Source organism: Oryzias latipes, chromosome 3, assembly GCF_002234675.1.
Source record: "Oryzias latipes chromosome 3, ASM223467v1".
In the NCBI taxonomy this organism is placed as follows: domain Eukaryota; kingdom Metazoa; phylum Chordata; class Actinopteri; order Beloniformes; family Adrianichthyidae; genus Oryzias; species Oryzias latipes.
In genome coordinates, this window is record NC_019861.2 from 8,554,010 (window position 1) to 8,572,869 (window position 18,860).

The following is an 18,860-nucleotide window of genomic DNA, read 5'->3' on the forward strand; positions in this document are numbered from 1 at the left end:
CCCCACTACATTTTAAAGGCTAACATTGATAAAAACCAACAAACGTGAAGGCCACACAATAGTGATTGCTTAATACACTTTTTTTAATTGCTCTTTAAAAAAAAGCACAAATATCAAGAGGATGAAGAAACAATAAGTGCAATAAAACTGCATTATAAGAGTGCCACACAACATATTGACAAAAAGAGTTGGTTTTGTATTTTACGGCAGAAAAAGCAAATGATCACAACAAAACACATTAGTTACATAACACTTAAACCAACAAATAGTCCATTCTGGAAGACTCACTCAACGAAACATTCTTCAGCGTCAATAAATGTCCTTTCAGTGGTTTGCTGTCCTCAAGGCTCAAGACAGCATTCTGAATAAATATGAAGGCAAGTTCAAGTTTTTTGGGGTGCTGTAGGTCCAGAGCATAGATGTCCCCGAAGAGTTAGAAGAGATTAGTCAGCCAGATGTGTGGGACCACTGACGGCAGCATCCGGAGCGTCACCACGACAACTGAGAAGATACCCACAGCAGTGTCTGTGAGGTCTGGTATTCTGGAAAATACAAAACAAAAAACACAGATGAGTTCAGACCCTCAAAGATATTCATCACACTAATGTCCAAAACTGACATTCCTGCCATCTGTCAACAGGAATCTTTTCATGCTAACATTCTGTTAGCTTTTAATCAACTGGCTATGATGTTTTAAGGACCAACTCCAATTAAAATTGTGTTTTTAAAAAGTTCTTTAGCATTTTTCTGAAGGAGGACATTTATAAAATAATTTAAGACTAAAGCTTCATTTTTCTTTATTCAAATAATGATGGATCAGGAGCAGAAAAGGTAAACGAAACTCCACTCCTTCCAATCAGGAGTCCCTGATGTTCGCCTTTCATCTTCCGTCTCAGTTTTAAAACCATTTAAAAATATCACTCAGTATACAAACTACAAACAATTGCCCTATTTATTATGTCACTCAATAAAATCTCAATCAATATTAAAGGATTAGTGAAAACCATTGACAGGGAGTCGTGTGCACTTACTGTACAGGTCTTGAAGAAGTTGGAGGCATCTTCATGCAGATAAACAGGAAGTGCAAGGAGGACAAGTGCCTGTCTCATGTTCACATCACGTTGGTCCTAAAAGAATAAAAAGAAATATCCATTACCATTGAAGCAAACGCAGAGCAAACACTTCCAATATTTATTTAAGGAACTTTAAGAAATAATAAAATTATACCTTTTCTAGATGTCTATTTCTAGTAAGAGGACAATACAGTGTTTATGTCATGATCCACTTCAGGTCAAAGACCCAAAGTCATTTGAAGGCAAGTTACACCTTGGCTTCTTACAGCTGTTATCCGTTTTTGAATTATGCACATTAGAAATTCACCTGGAGGTCATAAATCCTAACCAAGCTGGCCAGTTCCTGTCTGTTTTGGCGGACTTGGTCTCAGAAAAGGGCAGCTTTAAGTTACACAAACATGTAAAAACTGCACAATTTCCTCTGACTGCATCTACTCTACATAAATCCATTTCAGATCTTGACAGATGAGTTTTCATGGTTTCAAATGATGGAATGGTGCTAATGCAACATCATTTTATTATTGTAATATACTGTCATAAAGACATGACAATATTCCAAAGTGTCTCCACATACATGGCAGTGGAAACACTTTGGAATATTGGCTATGTAGTACTGCAGTATTATATGTAGTACTGCATAGTGCCAAAGTAACAGAACACAACTTGCACCTCCATTCCATTGTGCCACCTTCAGCCTGCAATCTAAATATGTTTAGTTAAATTGTAAATAATTTCAGCTCTATTTAGACCTTTGGCTAGTTAAAATGTGCATAAATGTTTCCATGCTGCCGTATAAATCTAATAATGGTAATAGTTCAGGATGAATGTATTAAATAAGTATAAAACTCACCCACTGACAGCTCTTTTCTGGTGAAATGGTGACTTTCTGGTGAACTTTCTGAAGTTCAGTATCTGAAAAAGTCCAAGAGAGATTTTTCAATGTTAAAAAATGTTTCAATTATATTCTGATCAAAAAACATTTATTGCACTACACAACCTATTGCATTTTTTGTTTTTTTAAAATAGCTCTAGACAAATAACTGAGACAAGTTACCTTGCTGGCCTTGGCGTCTACCTGGAGGTGAAACACTGAACACTCTGTAGTTCGGTACCTGAACACAACACGAGCACGTTGATTAATTTATTTTTACAAAAACCTTTTTTATAACGGAGATCAGTGATTTATAAAAGCTTAAAGCTGCATTCAAAACCCAATGCTTCCATGTAGCAACCAGGCTTAAAACTGTTGGCGGTAGCTCCTCCCACACAACCGTTAGAGGCTTTGAGTGACATTTTTGGACAAATGTCCAGCAGCAAACTTTAGCCACAGACAGAGGCCTCCAACGCGAATTTCACACGCGGATCATGTTTAGTGTGATTGCAGCATAACAGATCATTTCTACCTCTGAAAAAAAAAAAACCTCATCACTGTCGTAACTTACGGGCAGAAATGCATTTTGGGTTTGGCTCGCCATACGTCTGCTATGACAAACTAATCATGTATACATTTCCACATTAATCTCTAAAACAATCATAACACACATATGTTTAAACAACAGTAAACCACATTTACGGTAGTATAAGAGCATTTTTAAAGCATTCATTCATAAACCATGAACGATACTTACCAAATTAAATCAGGGCTGAAGACAAGACGGCACCATCAGCGATGAGGCGGATGAAAAAAAAACCCGAGGTTGGGGCGTCTTGAAGCGGGACGAAATCGCAACGCTTTGCAGAATAATAAAATGCTCGACTTTCAATTTCAAACGTCGCATACTCGCATTCGGCAAATCCAACATGGCCACCTGAGCTAACGTAGAGAAAACGAAAGACCCTCCCACCAGTACGTGATGACGTCATAACGCTACTTCACGGATCTTAAAATTTTTGAGTGCCAGATACAAATAAGCTTTAAAATATTTAGCACTGTTAAGTTAAATTTGAAAAAATCTTGATAGAGCTTAATACTTTATAGTTGAATCAACTACAAAATGACATTTAAGTTGTGTAACCTTAATAGTTATGAGTCAGTACAAGTGATAGGGTTTAGTGTTCAAAATGGGAGGTGGCGGCCTCTCGTCCAATCAGAGCACGAGAAATCATCTGCCTTCCGTTTCATTCAAAGTGCCTTCCTTTTCATGCAAAGTAACTTCCGTTTCATGCATACTCCTCTCTCACACACACATATAAACTCTTCCTCACACGTTCATATATACTTGTCTTTCACATACATACATTCTTTTTTAAGAGTGACAATGAGAGTGAGAATGTATGTATGTGTAAAGTAATATATATGCATGCGAGAGAGAGAATATATGGATGTGCAAGTGAGAATATATGAATGCGTAAGAGAATATATATGCATGCGAGAGAGAGAATATATGGATGTGCAAGTGAGAATTTATGTATGCGAAAGAGAGTATATATGACTGTGAGAGCAAGAATGTATGAATGTGAGAGAGAGAATATATGGATGCGTAAGAGAATATATGTATGCGAAAGAGAGTATATATGACTGTGAGAGCAAGAATGTATGAATGTGAGAGAGAGAATATATGGATGCGTAAGAGAATATATGTATGCGAAAGAGAGTATATATGACTGTGAGAGCAAGAATGTATGAATGTGAATGGTTCAGAATAAATAATGTCTTATACGGCCCCTCATACACAGAATAATTCCACACCATTTAGGAATAAATCCCTACATCCCAAAAGGCTACAAACAATAATAAATCATATTTACATGAATATTCTGTTTTTCCCACACATTTGTTTGATGATGTCATTTCCTCCCACTGCTCCCGGTCTTAACAGAGCTGACTAGGCGTCACCTCTGTTTGAAACTCGCGGTTCTGAACACCTTCCGATGAAGCGCATTGAGTGTGCATCCTCAACAAAACCCACCCAAGGAGCGCCTTGTGTCTGAAAATGTCTAAAAATGAGGTGAGAGGTTAAAATGCGTGGAAAAAGCTGCGTGGGTATATGTGTGTGTGTGTGTGCAGGTGGCTGCATCTAGAGGCGCTCTGTCACAGTACATAGGGCAAATTGAACATGTTCTGTACAGCAGATGTGGCACTGAGGAGATTAACTGACAAGGTCAACAGCCAATCAGGGCGCAGAACACAGTGTGCTTTTAAACAAAACAACAATAAAAAAACATTCCCTGAAAAAAATCCACGAGACAGCAAGGGAACACTGTACTCTAATGAACACATCCCACTCTCTCTCTAACTTCTATTTAGAAACCTTTTTGTTTGAATGGGTTACAATAAAAATACTGTAATTCTGCAAGGGTTGTGCCCTTTGTCAGTTTTGTTTCATTCGTTCTTGTAATGTGCTGTTTTTCTAAGTTCACCTCCCGAGATTTGGGGCAGGCGGCAGGCAAACAGATTAAGAGACAAAAGGGGATCAGGAAATCAGAAGATCAGGTCTTGATATCACGCTCTGTAATGCAGACAGAGTGGTACAAACAGTACTTCACACCGAGTGAGGCTAAGTACAGTGCTTGAGTGTATTGCGAGTGATTACAAACAAAAATCAGGTGTGTGGCATCCAGAAACTGTGTGCTGGGGTTGCTGGGAGATGTAGTTTGTTTAGAACTCTGGGGATGGCTCCCGCCGGTGACCAGAGGGGGAGAGAGAGCTCTGGCTTCTGACAGAACCCCATCCTGCAAGCGGTTCCGGAAGCGAGGGGCCCTCTGACGCAGAGGTAGACCACGGGGTCGAGGTGCTGGTCTGTCTGGGTGGCTTTGGTGGAACTCGCTGATCAGGGAGGAGTCAAAGATGTCATCAGCGCATTAGAAAATCAGCAGAGTAAAGGTGGGAACAGGTTCACTCACTGATTTTACCGAGTGTCAGGGGTGGCGATTGGAATAGGTATTGCGAACGTGGTCTGGCTGGCTGCAGTAAAGGCAGAGGTTCTCCCGGAAACGTCTCGCTCTCTCGAGAGCTGGGTGGAGAAACGGTGAGACGGGCATGGTGTTGCTGAGCCTGGGTTGCGCGGCCGCCGGGTATTCAGCAGGTTATCATGTTTATTGGTGAGGGGTGTGAGTTGGTCCAAGGATAATCCCTCCTTGCGGGATGCTAGTTCCTGCTGCAGCTCTGTGGTGAGTCCCTCACGGTAAGCCATCACCACCGAGATGATTGTCCAGTCTGTACGTGCCGTCAGAGTCCGGAATCGCAGTGAATAATAGGCGGCTGCGGTCTGCCGCCCCAGCTTGATGCTGTATTACTGTTCCTGATTCATTTAAACGATTCAATCCGTATTGCAGTTTTTGGTTGCCGATACAAATCATTAACTGATGTTCATTCATTTTGAACAATCCAATTCACTGACCTCAAATGGATCTAGGACACCTTTAGCCAAAATTTTAACCAGTGTGACTCAGAGAGAAATACCTGATACTGAACAGTACAGGTCAAGTTTTCCAGCTTCCTTGCATTTCTTGCAAGATAATCAAGCGTAAATTACATATGTGTACAAATTTCAGTTTTTTAAAGTTCAGACAACTGTTGTTTTTCCACATCCAAATAATCCAAAGGGAACGTTTTACCACACATGGTCACACGCCTTTGCTAAATTCAGTGTTTCCACACATTGGACTGCAATGATGGACTGATCATGTGTGTTGTCCGCTGTGATGTACTTCGTCATTTTTATGAAATTGAAAAATAAACCTGTCATGGCTCAATCCAAATGATAATTTCTAATACAGATTACAATTGATTTATTTCATTCTGAATCCACCTATATTGTACCATGTTTTTAGTGGTACAGGTCGATTCAATTAATAAACTGAACTCGGACAGATCAATCTGGTTGGATTGTAGGAATATAAATCCATTTAGTCGATTAATTGTTACACCCTAGGTTGTGGTCTGAACCATTGTTCTTGTTAATTCACATGAAAGCATCATAAATCAAACAGTCTTATCGTTTTGTATGGATCATTATTTTCAGTTTCTCTGTGATCTTAAAGAGAAAAAAAGGAATTTTTTTTCTGAAATGCCTCCTTAGTGTCATGTATTTAAAATCTTTTCCACACTAAAATGCTCTACATCTCATTTTGCTCCCAACACACAGACAGCAGCTGCAGGAAAAGGTCCAGCTGTGCAATTATTGACCCAAAACATATTTTATCTCAATGTACATCAGTTGGATGTGTAAAGCTCCACATCAGACTCATTTGAGTTGTTTATCTCCACGTGCCCCCCACCCCAATTGTTTTTCTGCTGAGCTGAAACAGGGAGAAGTCATGTCACCACTATACCCCACGCCAAAATAAAATGGCCAACGTTGTAATAAATTGTTCAAAACAAGAAAAACTGTTTTGTTTTAGCATAATAATACTTGCCCTATATTACATTATCAAAAGGCAACGCTGCCTTTTGCAGTTTTACAAAGGGAAAGATCACATGAAGCTGTTTCAAATACAAACAGAAAAAAAAAACTGACTACAAGTGTCTGACTTCAAAGCAGTTTTTAGATGCTTCTGAATAACATGATAAAACTTGTGTTTCTATTTAAAATATGAATTTATTTTCAGTTTCAAAAGTTTTTTGGTTTTTTTTGTGGTTCTGCTTACAAGTGCCGCAGTCTTATGAGGTTGCTTGTCTGTCTCCTTTCATACAACAAAAAGGACTGGATGATTGCTTTGGGGTGTCCCAAGTCCCACAGAGTAGCTCAATTATTGACTTTGCTAAGTCAACCTTTAACATTCAAATCCTGCTCAGACTTTTGTCCCCGCGGTGGCCGAGAGCCCACTGAAGGCATGCAGTCAGCTCACAGTCCAGCAGACATTTATTCCTCTCAATCTTCACACTCAATTTAGCCTCGAATGTCCCTGCCAATATGGCTGAGCCTTGGAATTAGAAGTGGTAAATTATACAAATAAAGCCTTAATAGCATGCCGTGCCCAAATGAAGTGAACCCAACAACACGCCAGCGATTTGCTGGTGAAATAGAAGGGCAAGTCCAATCATGTAGGTACAAGTGTTCGCCCTGCAGCCTGTGGTGGGATAATGATTTGTTTGTCATCATTTTGCGCTCTGAATCTTCACAGAGCAACAACCAACAGAACTGTGGGGCTTCAAACTCTGCTGTGGGCACAAAAATCAATCCGGCTCTTCTGTTTGAGCACATGAAGGTGTCAATGTGGGCGACAGACTACTGTAAAATAAGCAGAATTGATTGACTGAGAATGGTGGATTTTTGCATTGATTGAGACTCACGGGGTAAATTGGAGTGTCAAATAATCGCGTTAATCACAGTCAGTTAATTACCCTTGGGCTATCCTAGGCACTTTAACATTGGGAGTTGGGTCATCTAGACCCACTAGGCAGTGCACTGAACCTTTTTTCTTCAATGATTTGTGATCTTCACTGGTGTCCATGGATTATATGAAATCTTTCCACCTTTGTCATGGTAAGGAGAATGTGAGGGTGGGGTCATCTAAGACAGCAAATTGCGTTAATCTAATTTTTAATCTACAACTATTATCTAAGTTGAATTGCTATATGTTAGCCCCGGTTTATACTTTATACTACTTCCTAGCTTCTACTACTACTTCTGAAGGAGCGAGACCGGAGGTCGTTTCTACCTGCTGCCGTTAGACTGTACAACCTTAGCTGCTCCCATTGAACCACGTTAATCAACATCATCGGTTTCTGTCATATTTCTTTTACCCAGTGCAATAACCGATATATGGTCATCCTGTGCAATTTTTTGGAAATGTATGTTTATATATGTGTGTATATTGACTCCATAGTTTTTCTTTTTCTTTTTTTCTTTATATATCGCTCTCTGTTACTGTACTGCTGCTGCAACAAGGAAATTTCCCCATTGTGGGACTAATAAAGGAATATCTATCTATCTATAAACCGTGACTTAGAAATTAAATGACGACACGGAGGCCTCATCTTGTGGGACAGTTTCTACCACGGAGTCCATTCATTTCTAATAATTGACAACTTGAAGGGCATTATACTGCTTATACCATGGTCCCTTCAGAACACAGAAATAGTATATCAGTTATTAGTAGTGGTGTCAAATTATCACATTTATCACAATTAATCAATCATTCATTCATCTTCTGAACCCATTTTGTCCCTTTTGGGGTCATGGTGCTGCTGGAACCTATCCCACCCACTCGTGGACGAAGGCAGGGAACATCCTGGGCAGGTTACCAGTCAGTCACAGGGCCACAATCACACACCCATGCACACTCACTGTCACACCTCAGGACAATTTAGAGTAAACTATGAATTAATTACAGACAAATTAGCACTCATTTTTAAGCTATGTCTATTTTTGTGTTCTCAAATATAAAACAAAGGTCCAACTGTTTATTTACATGAACATTTTATTTAAACTCAGCAAAAAATGTGTCTTAAATCACACTATGTACTGCTGTGATGTCATCAATGTGCGACTTTGTAGTTCTTAACAAAGTAATTTAAAACAATTCTGTAAAGTCACACGTATAATTTTTTATGTAAGGGATTGAGCCGATGAAGTGCAATGGACACCTCAAAGGGTATTACAGTGTTCCCCCACTTTGATTAAAAATAGATCATATAGATTCATTCTGAATCAATTAAATGCTCCAAATAAATAACCACATGAGAGAACTAGGGTAAATAAAACAAGATTTGGAACAGGGGCTAACAAACTCTGTTCTTTACAGCAGCAGGAGAACTTCAAAAAGTTATTTGATATTCATTTTTTTCTTAGACACCAAAGTTGTTATTCCTGCCAGGCAACTTGCAAAGAAACGATTTATTGCTGGCATAAAGGAGGATGTTAAGAGATGAAATGTTGTCAAGCTCCGAGCTCATCATTCACCAAAAAGCAGGCAGACCCCAGCACAGCAGCAACTGCGGAAGGATGATAAAAAAAAAACACCCCTCAAGGGAAACCTAACAGTCAAAGCCTACAAGTGGATATCAGGGTGAGGGTGGGGTCTGTTAAACAGTTAGCTAAAGCTGCTGTGGCAGCTGGAAGTTTTTATGCAGCAAAGTTAGCAAAAATGCCAGCGGCATCAAACACCATGTGGCTATTTAGCCTGATGAAACTGTGCGAGTTATGCTTTCCAAGAAGAGACGGGAATAAATCCAAACCCAGCAATGCTGATCAATTGCTGGATTTGCAGCAGCAGCACTGCGCTTTGGAGAGATAATTATAAACTTGTGCACGCTGGAAATGAAAAGACCCCAGGTTCACAGAAGACAATATCTCCATTTGACATACGGCATCGAGCAGGTGATCACCAATAATACACGGCCGTTATGCTGAAATTAACTGTGGCTGCGTGAAAAAGAAGGGCAGAGCAAGACAGTATTTAAACTGTAATTACTGTGGGAAGAAAAGCGCACACTCACACCATAAACTCCATTTTTTCCCCCCAGTGATTAAACAAAATTACTGTCATCTGAGAGAGCTCCTTTAATCCCATGTTTTCTTGGGTTTTATTTTATTGTAGCAAACGCAAACTCATATGTAATGTTTTAATCATACAATTGTTCATTTAATGAAAATAATAATAAGATTTGGGGACAACATTATTCTTGTGAGTTCATCTTTGGTAATAAAAACTATAGTGTGTTTTTTCCGGTTTGGCTTTGTCTTTTTCTTTTGTGGAGGAAACTGCGACTCTCTTGCAAAAAAAAAATCTTATTGTGGTTTCTCGCCATTCTTAAAAACCTACTATGATGAAAATTGTTTTTTTTGTGTGGCATTTTTAACATATTCTTGAGGCATTTTTCTGACGATAGGACATATATAGAGAAAACTAAGCTCAAAGCTGCATTTCTGAGCATTTCTTTATTTAAATTGTTGTGAATCAGGAACCAATAAAAAAAGATATTTGTGACAGAAAATACGATGGGTGGACCGCCAGCTCCCTGCTCCACCTCATTCTGATGCATCCACTTGTAGACAACTAGATCCGTACGTCTTTGTTTTCCTCATCCGAGCTGGTATTTAGCTCAAAATCGTACAGTTGGATAGCTCCAATATTGCTCCTACTGTTAGTTTGGGGTTGTGAGGGGCCATAAGCTAGTTAGAGGGTAAACAAAGGGATCATGGTAAATGGTTAAACAAGTGGTAGATTGTTTAACCTTGGAAAAGTGCAAATATGGTGGAAATAGGATTTCCACAAAGCAATCGCGTATAGTGGCTGGTTGGTCATCTCAACACTTAATTTTAGCAAGTGTTTTTGTGCCAAGTTTGACACTTGGCACAATAGCGATAGGATTGCTTGTGTAGAGCAAAAACCAGCAGACTCCATTTTGTTTCATTTTCTTTGTACTTACTGTCTTCAGTTAGATTTTAAGTGTTCCTGAAAAGGTCTTAAAAATCCTTAAATTCTAACGTTACATCTGTAGACGGCCTGGTCCTGTTTGATATGATTACCGACACCTTGGCTGTTAAAAAAAAGTTGCCAAATCCTTAACAGTCTGCTGGATTATGGTTCCTACCATAATCCAGCAGACTGTTTTCCTTAAACGTTGTGTCATCACATCAGGTATCTCCCAAACCTGTAGTTGGTTCAAATCTAACCTTTTTTTTAAAGTATGCTCTCTTAGCAAGTCCTTCAATTAAAACATGTTGTGTTTTTTTTCTTCTTTCTTTTTTCTTTTAAATTGTGCTGTTTCTGTTGAAAATTGAACTTTGTTGTGTCAAAGATGCATCTCTCAACTCTGTAGTTCTCTGAGCGCTGTCAGACATGAGGATGAACATGTCGGGACAAACACTCCTGCTAAGTTGGACAGCTGTCTCGACAGTCTTCTGGGCGGCCTTTCTCACATCGAGTGTCACAAGAGAATCTTGGCACGACCTTGGTCACTTGTTTTGCTTTCCCAGCTCAAGGAAAAGAAGGAACATGTCTGAACGCAAATCAAAGCGCTTTTGGTTGTCATGTAAAACTGTCCATATAGAGTGCAGCTTCGCATTTCCTTCAGATGTTTATTTACATATATACTTGTCGTCATGACTGCAAGTTTAACAGTCACGTTTGACTTGTAAATTCCAAATCTGCAAGTGGAGCATCAGCATGGAGCAGAGCAGGGAGTTTGTGGTCGCCCAGCGTATTTCTATGACATTTTTTCATCTGCTCCTGATTTGAATAAAGAAATACTCAGAAATGAAATATTAATCTATCTCTGACTTTGGCTTTACTCAAATGTAATATAATTTGACACAATATACAAAACATGAAACACAGTCTAACATGATAGATGGCCGTGTGTTACATAAATAACTAAACATTTTTTAAATTCAGGATTCATACTGGAACTACAGTAACACTAAAACTTGTGTGTATGTGAATAGATGTAATCATCGTAAAGTTTTATATTGTGGGCCTTTACTGGCTTTTTGTTTACTTTCAAGTTTATCTTTAACTTGAAAAGTTTTCAAAAGGGTAATTTATTACAACTGTGGCTTTTTATGCAGGCCCTGAAGTTGACATAATTTATGAAATACCTACAAAAGATCATAAAGACAGATGAAAGGCACTTCTATGTTGACAGAGGCATTTCTCCATTACCATTCATTTTCCGCACATGCTTCACCCTATTCAGGACCTATAGCTGGAGCCCGTCCCAGCTGTCATCGCTCAGGAGAGGGAGTAAATCCTGGACAGGTTGCCAAAACATCACAAAGCCACACACACTCCTAAGAGCAATTTAGAATAAATAATAGGCATGCTTTTGACAGTGGGAGGAAGCTGGAGTACCTGGAGCATCTCATTTATTTCTGGCATTTGGTAAAATTATTGGACAGTCACAGAGTTGATTAAATACTGAAAGTGGTGTTGAATAAAAAAAACAGAAACAGTGAAAATGGTGCATTTAATTTTAGTGTTTGGAGCATGTTGGAGGTGAAAGTGCTGCATTCTAGAGATGCTTGAATGTCTATTTGAGCTTAATTACACTGTTTAAAAGCTGAAGTTTGATTGGAAAATTATGTCTAACCAAAAATAAAAGAATAAAAGAATGAAATAATGTTTTTGTTTTCTGGTGTGACAAAACCAAACAATGACAAATCAAGTCAGTCATGTTAAAGGATGCAGTCAGTTTTTCTTACTGTAGTCACATGACTTTGTTTTCGCAATTCTTCTTTCTTACTGCACCTTTAAGCGAAACGTTCACCCCCACCACATACTTACAAACTCACCAAAACAGGCACACACCTAGTACCGGGAGAAAATAAATTTTGGGCACATTAAACAACACTCCCAACCACACAAGAAAAAGAAAAAAAAAACTGATGACATCGCAAGACATTTTAAAAAAAATGAATGGGGTCAAAATCTCTTATGAGGTTCCAAAAGTAGTTCAAAATCCACTAGCGAAACCAAAACACATGTGTCGGGGAGGTCCAAAGGATGTTTTGAAATCATTATGGTTCCTGGTTTCTTAGGAGCACTTCCTGTATCCTGGGGCCTGTTTCAGAAAGGAGGTTAAGTGTAAACTCTGAGTGCGTTAACCCTGAAATCAGGGAAACCCTGGGTTTTCCGTTTCAGAATGGGAGGTTTGTTAAACCAGAGTAAACAGAGTAAGTCAAACCCGTTTCTGAAAGAGAGGTAACTTATACTCAGAGTCAGTGTCCATGGTTACTTACGCTGTGAACATAACCTGGTCGGGAGCAGGTTTTATTCTCTAAACTCAAGGTTTCTGCCAGTCCCCTCCCCTTTTTAAAGACGAAGCGGTATTTTTCGCTTTAACCTTCATTGCCCAAATTTCCGTCACACAGAGACGGTCTAAGTGACAAGAATGGCTTGTCCTTTTTTGGAGGACCCAAAAGACGAGGAGGCTGCATTAATTCGTAGAGAATTACATTTACGTCGTGCGAGGATTTTGAGACCTAGACTCAATTTTTTGTCATTTTCCCATATGTTTTTGTTTGAGCGTTACTGTTTTTCGTTGCAGTCTATTACATATATACAATGAAAACAACATTAGGTATTGCTATGTACATGTTTCATGTGTCAAATATTGTCACCAAAGCCTACATCGATGACATGCTCAAATTTGACCTGATTGAATTATGTTTTTATACTTCATTTTTAGCTGCTGCCATGTTCTTTTAATTCCTGCAGGATTGCATCTACATGAAAATGAAATCAGGGACATTGAATTAGATTAATGTAACAATTACTTTTTGGAAACACAATTTGCTAGTACTGCTTAATTTCTTAATCCCATATAAACCTATACCATTTGATCAATACAAGGGTAGACAAAAGTTCACTTTTAAAAACACAATTGCATGTATTAATATTAAACTGACCAACGTTTGCAAGAGGGGAAGGTTAAAAGAAAAAGTCCTCTAAACATTACCGACGTTAAATGCATTTTTCCCCCAGATTGGTTCTGTACACTATGCAGCATTTCATGCAATTACACCAGGAATAACACTTAAAAAGTACACCTAAATATCGCCATTTTTTATTTCACACCTTACACTATTTAAAAAGTTATTACAGCCAATATTTTATGACAATGATTTAAATGCAAACTTTTGCATTAACTTGAGCAGCTATGTTTTCCACGCTAACTGTCTCTGTTTTGCAGATGCAGCGGTGTTGCTTGTCTTCCGGAATATGTGCTCATATTCACTGTAACTCTGCAGCAGCACGTCAAGTTCAGCTGGCGAAAAATACGCCGACCTCTTTTTTTCTACTGTTGCCATGGTGACTAGTAATATCTGCGCTCCATTGATAATGGCTTCTTATAGTCGCGGTGCGCACGCTTACCTCTGAATCAGTCCACTCAGAATTGATTGACCTAACTCCGATCAGCTTCTCTGAAACAGAAAACTCAGAGTTGTTAATCTCTCGATTGACCAACTCAGAGTTCAAGTTTAACCTCAGAGTTGGTTGAACCTCCTTTCTGAAACAGGCCCCAGGAGGTCCACTGGACCCAAGGTGCTGTTTTTGCACGATATGGGAAATGAAAACATTTCTTCCAGCGGTCTTCACAAAGTGTCATACTTTGTCTGTGTCTCACTGGGAAGCTACTTGGGAAAAATGATTGGAAATAAAGTTTGTAGATGTGTCAGAAGAACAAGTCAAGGTGCTCTTATGCATTATGCATTCTCAGGCAAAATGTGGGGAAAAATGCATCCATTGATAACAATTTGGCAGGGAAGCAGCCAACAATGCAGCGCCATGGAAGCCAGACAACAAAAAGGAGTCCTCCATCTCTTTTATAGGTGGTTGGCTCCACCCCTTACCAAACCAACCCATTTACCAATGAAAATCAAATGCATTTCCTAAGAAACAAAAGACCATTCACATGCATTTCCCCTCTAACAAATGCAACATAAATAAACAAAACGTGTCTTCAATTTAACAACAATCTTTAAACAAAAATGCAAAATAAAAATACAGTATTTTGAATTTAAAACAGGCCTGTCAAAGGAAACCAATACAATAGGTGGGTACACTGCACCTCCTGGAAACAGGAAGTGCTCTTAAGAAACCAGGAAGTGAACAAATAAAACATTGAGAACTCCTGCTGGTTTTCCAGACACCCTGCATTATATGCTGGTGATTACCTGGATCTGGTGTGTTTAGCCAATAAGGAACTTCAATGGCAGGATGGTTGGATAACATGTAAGACACCGGACAACATGTAAGACCCTTGAGGCCTAGATTTGGGCACCGCTGTTTGCTGTACTCATCCTAATTTATTACTAAAGATACGGTGCAACAGAGCCTTTATAGAATGGCAAAAAAAAAGCCTTTATGGACAGGCAGGAAGTCCGACATTTAAAAGAAAATGTCATTCCTTACAGATTTTGCATGCTTGCCAGCAGCACCTGCGCTTGATGGTTTCTGCCTCCCATTGGGACAACTACACAGGTCATCAACTTAGAATTGCCCATTGATGTCAGCGTAAGTGTCGCTGGCTGTCTTTATAAGCACTGAACAGACTGTTGACTTGCCCAAAGCCAAGGAGCAGAGGTGTCTGTGCTGGATTTGTGAAAAGTACAATAGCCCGAAAACATAAGCCTTAGCCAAAAACAAACTGCTGCACTTTTGGTTTATAAAGACAGCGAAAGAAGTATCGCAGAAGCTCGGAATAGCTTAGCTCCAGATTTAAAAACCTTTCATGATTTAGGAAGTGACACAAAGCGCCTGAATTTAGGAAGTCATTGCTGCAATCAAAGCTAACATGGATGGAGTTGAAGGAGGGCATCACTTAGTGAATGCAGTTATTTACAGTTTCCATTTTTAACAGTCTTATATGGGTCTTCTGACAATTTTTGTTAAACTATCACAAGTTAAAAAAAATAAATATGGGGACCTAATTAATTTATCATTTGAACAGCTGCTCCATGTTTTATCTTCTCCACAACATTTTCCAAGACATTTTTAATCAAAAGTACCCATGTGCCATTTGCTCGTCGTTTATGCCAAGTCTGTTTCGCTAAAAAAAATTATTAACAAACAGAATAAATGATTTTTTTCAGAACTGTGAGGATGTGTTTTATTTTTTACTCAAAATATGATGCAGTTCATCTGAGTTCCTCAGTAGCACAGTGGAGTTTTGTCTTTTGAGCATCAGAAAGTGTGTCAACAGTGCCACAGAGTGGAGGAGTCGCAGGCGGTGGAGCAGCTTCTCCACTGTCCCTCTGAAACACTCATTTCTGAATTCAGCTCTAGCAAGTAATCTAGTATATATAATAAATAATGGAATTATTTTTCCAACAGTTTTATTGTACAATAAGAAGAAATACAAGTGGATAAAAAGGAATATTTTCACACTGAAAATGCTTAACAGCAACTAATATGATGATAAAAATGCAAGCTTTGGCAAAAAAGATGAAATTTGTGCTTTGCAGATGATTCCTTGTGTAATAAAGGAAAGTAAAAAAAAAAAAGTCAAAACATTACTGTCCTTACACCACCTTCCAAGCAGCTCTTTAAAATCCTTCACAGTCTCAATCCACTGCAATCTCCAACCACTTAGGTGTGTTCCACACGAGTGATTACAGTTAATTCTAACAGAAAGTCACGTCCCACAGAGTCCTCCTTTAGACATCTGCTGACTTCCAAACTGGTCGAGGAGCAGTCAAGCCTGTCATACAAAAAGTTTGTCCCGAGGTGCTCATCTGGTGCTCCTCCTCAAGCTCTCCAACGTCTGCAGGAAGGAACGCTGGGCCTGGTCCTCCTCCAGCGTGGAGGCGTCCTCCTCCTCCTCCTCGATGATGCCGCACTGCACGCAGCGGAGGCGTGGCTCGCGTCGGCCAGCCCTGCAGACGCAAGCCGTGGCCAGCGACTGGGGGAACTCCTCCATCACTAAAGGCAGCAGATGGGCGGGCAGGGTGTCCATGCTGGTCGCCATGGCGAACAGGGGCCCGAATGTGAGATGCTGTGGAACGGTGGAGTTTAAGAAGAGCACTGGAGGATGACAGACTTCCAACTTTTGGTGGAAAATCCTCTGTGTGTGATTAGCTGCCTTCCTTGACTACTCTGGTCAAGAAAAAAAAGACAAAATGTTAAGTATGTTCTGATCAGTGAGAGCTGAAAGACAAGTCCCTCAGGGTTCTGCCTGATAAGATGACCCCAGAGATCCGCCAGCTCGCTTTGAAGACGGAGAGTACAAATGTGAGCGGGCTGTTGAGCCTGACTACCCATAAGCTCGTCTTTAAATACAATTCAGCAGCCCACTCGCTCCTTCCTTTTGGGCATCCCACCACGCACAGAGCTCCCCTCCCTTCCTACATCCTCGCCGATGACACATTTCCGCAGCTACCATACCAGTGCACCGGAATAATCTCACAGAAACTGTTGGCATGGGAACCGGAAGGTGATATTTGGGATGGAGGAGACAGAGTGAAAAAGCAACACATTTACATGGACTGTGAGGATGATGAATGATGACGGTACAATCGGATTATGAAGATTCCTATAATAAAGGGGTTTTGCGCAATCGTATCAGATGCAATAGATTTTCCACTCAGCGGATAAGGTATAAAAGTTTATCTGAGATATTTGTGCTTAAATTTAACCCTTGTGTTATCTTAGATGACCCCACCCTCACATTGACGTGTTCTCCCTACCATGAAAAGGTGGATAAAGGTGGAAAGATTTCATGTAATCCATGGACACCAGTGAAGATCACAAATCATTGAAGAAAAAAGGTTCAGAACACTGTCTAGTGGGTCTAGATGACCTAACTCCCAATGTTAAAGTGCTTAGGATAGCACAAGGATTAAGAGATTTGAGAAGTCACAAATATTTTTTTTTCAGGAATATCATCTGTTTTGCATCATCTATCTAACTGCACAGTTGAAAAACAACATTAAACTTTGACAAAAGGACGTACAATGTCAAGAGGCCATAGAATAAAGATGTACATATTTCTTTGCTTGATGTCAGAAATACATACAGTTTATCATTGCTCCAAATACCATAAGTTTAAAGTTTTTGCTCTTTTCAATTCAATAATAGATTAAAAGAGTCAACAAATAGAAGTCAACTCAGTCACTTTTTTTGTAACCCTTGTGCTATCTTAGATGACTCACATTGACGTGTTATTCCTACCATGACAAAGGTGGATAAAGGTGGAAAGATTTCATGTAATCCATAGTGAAGATCACAAATCATTGAAGAAAAAAGGTTCAGCGCACTGTCTAGTGGGTCTAGATGACCCCACTGTCAATGTTAAAGTGCCTAGGATGGCACAAGGGTAAAAAAATTAAAACAAGCTTGGAAGAATCAGTAATCAAATACAGACTTCTATTGAGGCTTTCATCATATATGGTTCAGAACCGACTGTGTGAATTTGTTGCACTGTGGAAGACCGGCGATCTGCTCAGGGTCCATCTTGCCTTCGTCCAACAGTTGCTGGGTCGGCTCCAGCAGCTCTGGGTCCCCAAAAGGGATTCAGTGAGTTCTGAAGGCGTTTCACTAAGGGGAGATGACACAATTTTTGGACATGGGACATAGTTTTTGCAGTGCAGGAGTAGTTCATCAGAAACTTGGTAGTGGGCAGGAATGTTGGCGTGGAGTAAGCCCGCCCTCACTTCCAATCTGCATACACGCTCTCCCGCTAGCTTCAAGCTCCTCACACACCCAACATAACATTACTGGGGCAACAAAATGGCGAGCAATTTTGGAGCTATCCAGCCGTACAATTTAGAGCCAGATGCCAGCTCAGACGAGGAAAACAAAAGACGTACATGGATCGATTTGTGGATGCATCAGAATGGAGCAGAGCAAGGAACTTGTGGACCACCCAGCACTTTCTACCATTCATCTAGCATTTTCTACCTTATGTTATCTTTTTCCAACTGAATTTTTTTGTCTGCTCCTGATTCAAAACTATTTGAATAAATAAATACTCAGAAATGTAATTAATTTTGAGCTTACTTTTGTCCTCGACAAGAACAAAGTTTTCATTGGTTTTTAAGGGGCAGACTATATCAAAATGAGGTCAAGGGCCAGGAAAAAAAGTGCAATTATAGAGAAATAAACATCTATGAAATTGAAAAGCATAAGATTGTGATTGGTTGCCAATTCAGCTCTTGGTTCAGAATAAAGGATGAACTGATAAGTAGAATGTGGAATGAAATAAAGCCTTATAAAGATGGTAGCGCTCCACTTTTGAAATGACACCAAAAGCTTCACAAACTGAGAAATTAAAAATCACAGCAGGTTACTGGGAATGTTTCAAAAGAGAGGAGATAACATTAAGTATTTTATTCAAAACATGACAATATAAAGATCCCAGCAATTCGAACATTTGAGAGAAAAAATGACTGTCCAGCC

General features: G+C 39.5%; 1 long non-coding RNA gene across 1 annotated transcript; it reads right to left on the minus strand.

The window, feature by feature from the left end:
* Positions 1 to 503: 503 nt before the first annotated feature.
* On the minus strand, positions 504 to 1,972 carry LOC111946743. Its single transcript, XR_002872485.1, has 3 exons — positions 1,924 to 1,972; positions 1,032 to 1,127; positions 504 to 542 (listed from the first exon to the last, which is right to left on the minus strand). It is a non-coding gene; the product is annotated as an uncharacterized LOC111946743 (long non-coding RNA).
* Between the last annotated feature and the right edge of the window lie 16,888 nt (positions 1,973 to 18,860).